Consider the following 6,871-nt stretch of genomic DNA (forward strand, 5'->3'; position numbering starts at 1 on the left):
TTCTAACAATTTTCAGGGTCTACATGAACAGCAACCACTTAATTCTAAAATTTACTTGATTTTTATATGCTCTTCCCACTTGAATGCTATTTTCCTGTAGTATTTATAGCAGAACAATAATGGAAAGAATAATTTGTTTGCTGGGGTCAGTTATCATTCCCACATAATGCTCAGCTATAGAACAAAGTTCTGAATGCTGAGAGCACCTCTTCCCAATGTTTTGGTCCCCGTTATTCTATCAGGAACAGCCATTATTTTTAGCCCTATTCCTACAGGAAACTTTTAAAGCTGCAGACCTGCACTCCCCTTCTGAACTCACTGGTTTCCCTTTAGAACTTGGTGAATTTATAAAAGCAATACTTTGGCACCATTTTCACTAGAACCAGAAATGCTTGACCATGATGCAGCAGCTCCTGCAGTTGTGTGTCCCAGGCTGCACCTCTGCTGTTGTTCCTTACACAGCTCCCCAGTGCAGAGCCTGCTCCTGTGCCCTCTGTGCCCTTCCCCTGAGCCTGCCCATGTTTCAGCAGCCACTGGGCAGGAGTGAGAGCCCCCCTAACCGGGATGGGTGCTGCTCCATGGCCTAGTTCCGCCCCCTCCCTGCAGCAGGGTAATCCTACCACCCCTTCAGCTCTTGCTGCAAGCTGCCCATAGGCCTCTGCTGATCCTGTTTCTTCTGCTGCCTGCACTCACCTTCTACATTTTCCCTCAACTAAGTCTAATTTATAGGCATAGTTTTATGGAATAGATCTGGAGAAGTGTTTGCTGCAAGTTGAAGGCACAATGCTACAAACAAACTGAACTTGCCCTTTGTACCTGTCCACAGGGGATGGTTTTTTCAGTTGCTCATCAAAAGCCAGAAGTCCTGGTCTTGAACTGGAACACCAGGAAAAAAGACCTGTGTTAGTTCTGATTCTCTAAGACCAAAACCCTGGCCTAAGAATAAATATTGGTACTAAAGCTGTAGGAACATTCCCAGACGTTCTGCACTTCTTACTTCTCTTTCCAGTGTGCCTCATTGCTCGATGCCAGAGCATCAGCTCCTTCCCTGGTGCTGCAGCCCCTCCCCCTGTGCCCAGTGCATCCAGTCCTCAGTGCACAGCCCAGAACCCCAGACCCTGCACCGTGGCCTCAGCTGCTGCTCACCCTGGCCTCGATGGTTTGCTCAGGTCACAGCTGCTCTCAGGCACGGAGCTCTGAGGCAGCCATGCTGTGCAGATGGGTTACTGCACTTCAGGGTTAGTTTAGAAAATAAAAAAAAAGAGCATATATCTTTTTCATTAAGTGTCTAAAATAACCCTATACACAGATTTACTCTATCTGTAGTATGACTTCTGGGAATCTTGTGCTTCATCCCATCAAACAATGGTTTACTTCCTAATGGGAAGTGATGCTTGTTTTCCTTTTTTTGTCCTGTCAAATGTTGGTTGCCAAGTTTCTGTCCAAATGTTCAGAAGATAAACTGTTTAAGGCACTACCTAAACTGAAGGCATTTCAGCCTAAAAGGGGTGTGTTGGTCATGAGAGAAACACCAAAAAGTTGCTCTTCATGCAATCAGGATGTCTTTGCATCTGTGACACCCCTCCTAAAAAGCTAACAGAGAAGTACAAAAAATAAAACCAATCAAAATAAAAATTAATATTCATCATCTTGCATATTAGAAAACTTTAGCAGAAAAAAATAATATACCAAGTGCAATACTTGGTGTCAGGATACATTTGCCTCCCATCCTTTCTCTAGAACAAACACTTTTTCCAGCATTTCCTCCACCCCTCAAATACCAGAGGAATTTGGCAGTGTAACCTTGCAGGGAATCCAAGACTCCTGGACAAACAAGATGGTCAAGACCACAGCATTTGGGGGTTTCAAGGAAAAAGGTGCAAGATAAAAATGGCTAAAAGACATTGCAAATTTACAGGAATATTTCTATATAAAATCTGATATATTTTACTGTACAATCTCAAATAATGAATCCAGCCAATTGTCTGAAAAATTACTTAAACTCAACTGTTCAGTCTCCTCAGTACAAGCGGCTGGAGCAACTAGAAAGCAAAATATCACATGATTACTTTCAGAAGTGGACAAACCTATCTCAGAAAACACAGCTGTGCACTTTTCTATGCAAAGAATAATCCTTTTTCTTTTCCAATAGCAAACTCACAGTTCAAAATATGTCATAAAGCTTCTAGTAGTGCTATTTTGGTCTCAAGAGCATAAAAACTTTAATGCCAGCCAAGCTTTTACCAGATTGTTATGGCCTTGAAAAGAATATTCTCACTTTCTTGCATCTTTTAGTAATTGCTGGACACAGAATAGGAAAATTTCTTCCCAAGTGCAGAGTAGGTATCTCTTTTTTCATTACCAGTGATAACAGTCAGTAGATACCATGTGGAAAACCATTATGTCCCTACACCTTGTTTACTATTATATATTTAATATAAATTCCTATTATTTATATTCCTATTTTTATTGTTTTCATACTCTTTATTTCTTTGTAACTACAGAAGCAGCATTACTTTCTATGCTATGATGTGTAGCATTACAGCCTCCTCAGAACAGGAAGGCTCCACAATGATGCTGACGGCACTTAAATGTAATTCTCTCCCTTTGATTTCTAAACTGGCTTTTTTTTTGCCTGTATGGTTGATTGCCTGTCTTATATGGTACAAACCAGTCATGCCACAAGAAATTTTTGAGACTGACAGTACCTACTGATACACACCTTTGCCAACTGTTGCTGGTGATAAGCCTTCTAGGAAATTACTTTTCCTCTTCACAGTACTGATTTTATTTCCCAGATACCTCAAACAAAGTAGCAGGCACTCAGAGGAAAGGATCAAACAAACCCCTGCAAAATTAGCACAAACAGTTGTGCTACATTGGATGTGCATGAAACAGCTATATAACATGCACATTCATGCTTTCAGATTGCACACAACCTACAGTTTCATCATGCAATAACAAGCATTTTAATAAGTTTCAGAAATTGAGACAGATGCCAGGCTATAGGAACATCTATGCTCAAAATTTGACAGGGTTCTTGTCTGCTCAGCTCTGGAAATGCAGGTTCTTCCACTTCCTTCCAGCTGCCTAGCTGTGCACCTGCCCCACCTGTGTCTAGTCCGGGGTGTGTCAATGCAGTCTTTTTGCTCCCCAGTAAGAGTAAAATTTGTATGAATGAGATTTTCTGGTTTAGTTACTTCACACATTATGGCAAGAAACATTTTGCCTAAATTTTCCCTGCTCAGTCTGTGTAGACAACCACAGCGCCAGCAGACTGGAGTAGAAGAATGGGACACTGACAATAAACTTCCCTCTGCAGGTGCTGCACTGGAAGCAGAGGCTGCTCCTCACGTGTCACAGGCCAGGCCGTGCCGGTGTCTCCTTGTTGGGGGCCAGTGTGGGCAAAAGCATTTCAGGTCCTCCACTCTGCATGTAGCTGGGAAATCTTCAGGGAAAGAATGCTGCTCTGCCCAAGCTTTCACAACGGCCAATAAGTTAAAAAAAAACCCAAAACCAAAAACCAACAAAACCCACAGTATTTTAAACCAAAAAAAACCCCAAAATATTTTTAGTTTGTTGAAACCAATGAATTCTTGCCACTGTAAAAGCAGTGTGTGATGCTTTAAATCTAGGATGCTGCAAGTTATGATATTCACAGAGTTTGGGCAAACATTGCTATCACCTCCTTGGCCATACTCTACAATGGTGGAAGTAACATCACAGAATCACAGAATCAGCTGAGTTGGAAGGGACCCACAAGGATCTGAGTCCAACTCCTGGCCCTGCACAGAATCATCCCCAAGAGTCACACCAGTGTCCAAGGGCAGTGTCTAAACCCATCTTGAGCTCTGTCAGGCTTGGTGCTGTGACCACTTCCCTGGGGAGCTGTTCCAGTGCCCAAACAGCCTCTGGGTGAAGAACCTTTTCCTGATATCCAACCTAAACCTCCCCTGACACAGCTTTAGGCCATTCCCTTGGGTCCTGTCATTGTCACCACAGGGAAAAGATCAGGGTCTGTCCCTCCTCTTCCCCTCACAGGCAGCCGTAACTGCAGTGAGGTTTCCCTCAGTCTCCTCCAGGCTGAACAGACCAAGTGACCTCAGCTGCTCCTCACACAGCTTCCCCTCAAGGCTCTTCCCCATCTTTGTTGCCCTCCTTTGGACACTCTCTAATAGTTTAATTATCTTTCTTATGTTGTGGTGGCCAAACCTATCCAAGCAAATGTAAACATATTCACATGACAAATTCAACTGGGAAAAAAATAGTCAAAGAATAAGGTGTTTCAGTTCAAACTAAATCTTTATTCATATGGAAAATACTACTTTTCTTTTTGCAAATGATGCTAATAAATAAAAATACTCAGAAAGGACTTTGCTCAGAGCTAAGTGACTAGTAACAGCCACACAAAGCTTTTAATTCCCGTTAAAACCACGCCAACAATCATGCAGATTGGCTACGAGAAAGCAATATAAACTATTTTATTTTGTGCAATCTTATCATACCATCTTAATGCTACCTTCTTCTAAAACATTTCACACAGATTGAAATGCAATTTCAAAACAAATATTAAGGACATATTCTACACTTATTCCACATATGGAGCTGTGTATAGCTTAAGCTCATAACATTTAATGTAGTTAAGCATCTAACAAATGCTAAAAGATGAAAGGACCCCATTCTAAAAATTCAGACACATTTATAAACATGAGAGAAGGAAAGCTCACACCAGTGAGTTCTCAACAGACAAATACATTATTAAAGCATAACAATAAATTATATTAAATTTAATAATGTTGATCCTTAAAATGGTTATTTCTGAGGAAATATCACTTAAAAAGCACACCAAAACTTTCATCACTAGGAATGAAATTGGAATTTTACATATCTCAATTTCCCACTTTTCTTTTATAATAGGCTTCATATTTGTGAGCATATTCTTTATCATATATCTAAAAACAAATTGAAAAAGGTTGCAGTTAAGCTGTGCATCAAACACATCATCAAGGTGAGAAACAGGCACTTGACAGTATAATGTGCAAGGCAAAACCCTTACTAGTCACAGTATAAATAGTTTCTTCAGGAGTGAAATTAAAAGTTCTCAGTCCATCTTTGAGAATATTAAGGGCTGCTAACAAATCTTTTTCTGTTCTTTCAGATCAGCACTAACAACCAAATTAAATACTAGCTCATCCCTTAGAGGGTATTCCATAAACTATAAAATGCAGCATACTATACCCAAGAATACTAATTCTTTCCTATAATTAACCTCAGCATACATATTTGCCCAAGGCAAAAATAGAGTTTACTCATAGACTAAACAATGCAATATAAATGCTAACCTTTTCTCCCCTATGAATACTTTTTAATATCTAATGCAAATTTTACAAGTATATTTGCCAGTTTTAAGATTCTGTTTTGTAGCACAAAACATCACCGTTCTTTTTGGTAAACCTCAGAACAATGTCTTTTAGCATCCTATCAGTATTAGGAAAAAAAACCCCCAAACTACTAAAACCATTTTGCTACAGTTTCCCTCCAGGCACATCTCAGCAGGAATCTCCAAAAAATAGCTATGCAGGAACTGCAAGCCAGAAAACTACACATGAATTGGAGGAGAAGAAAGAGAGCTAAGGGAGGAGTAATGTGGCAGTAACAGAAACAAGCTTAGAAAAAAATTGCATGCATCCCTTTTCATCAGCACAAGCTTCTTGCAAAAATATGTTTACAAGACATCTGTTATATAAAGGTCTATACTTTCTTGTAAAAATGCTGATTTTCTCTGACATGCTAGCTTCATCTTCCGATTGCACTGGCCATTTTGCTAGACAGTCAAGTTTCAATTCTGTTACACCAGTTTAACAATCAGGAGAGAAAATTCCTACTCTTAATTTCTTATGAAACTTTTGGTTTGATTTTTATTCATGAATGTTAAAATAATCTTTGTGTGGGTCATATAAACAAAACAGAAATTTACTTTGGATCTGACATCAGCTGCACCACTAGTGAGAGACAATATGCTAAAAAGAGGCACTTTTATTAGTCATATATACATTTCAAATCTCAAGTTTAACATTTCACTTTCTTTTACCAAAAACTCAAAGTATCAGTAGCTAATAAGATGGAACTTTTCAACAAAAATGTTGTGTGCATGCACATACTTGCAATGGCTCAGTTACTCAGCTACCCTGAAAATGTTGGAGTATAATTTGATCATTGCTTATGGAGTGGGAGGGAAGGAAGGAAGGAAGGAAGGAAGGAAGGAAGGAAGGAAGGAAGGAAGGAAGGAAGGAAGGAAGGAAGGAAGGAAGGAAGGAAGGAAGGAAGGAAGGAAGGAAGGAAGGAAGGAAGGAAGGAAGGAAGGAAGGAAGGAAGGAAGGAAGGAAGGAAGGAAGGAAGGAAGGAAGGAAGGAAGGAAGGAAGGAAGGAAGGAAGGAAGGAAGGAAGGAAGGAAGGAAGGAAGGAAGGAAGGAAGGAAGGAAGGAAGGAAGGAAGGAAGGAAGGAAGGAAGGAAGGAAGGAAGGAAGGAAGGAAGGAAGGAAGGAAGGAAGGAAGGAAGGAAGGAAGGAAGGAAGGAAGGAAGGAAGGAAGGAAGGAAGGAAGGAAGGAAGGAAGGAAGGAAGGAAGGAAGGAAGGAAGGAAGGAAGGAAGGAAGGAAGGAAGGAAGGAAGGAAGGAAGTGTCGGAAGGAAGGAAGTGTCGGAAGGAAGGAAGGAAGTGTCGGAAGGAAGGAAGGAAGTGTCGGAAGGAAGGAAGGAAGTGTCGGAAGGAAGGAAGTGTCGGAAGGAAGGAAGTGTCGGAAGGAAGGAAGGAAGGAAGGAAGGAAGGAAGGAAGGAAGGAAGGAAGGAAGGAAGGAAGGAAGGAAGGAAGG

This window comes from Ammospiza nelsoni, chromosome 3 (genome assembly GCF_027579445.1).
Source record: "Ammospiza nelsoni isolate bAmmNel1 chromosome 3, bAmmNel1.pri, whole genome shotgun sequence".
NCBI lineage: Eukaryota > Metazoa > Chordata > Aves > Passeriformes > Passerellidae > Ammospiza > Ammospiza nelsoni.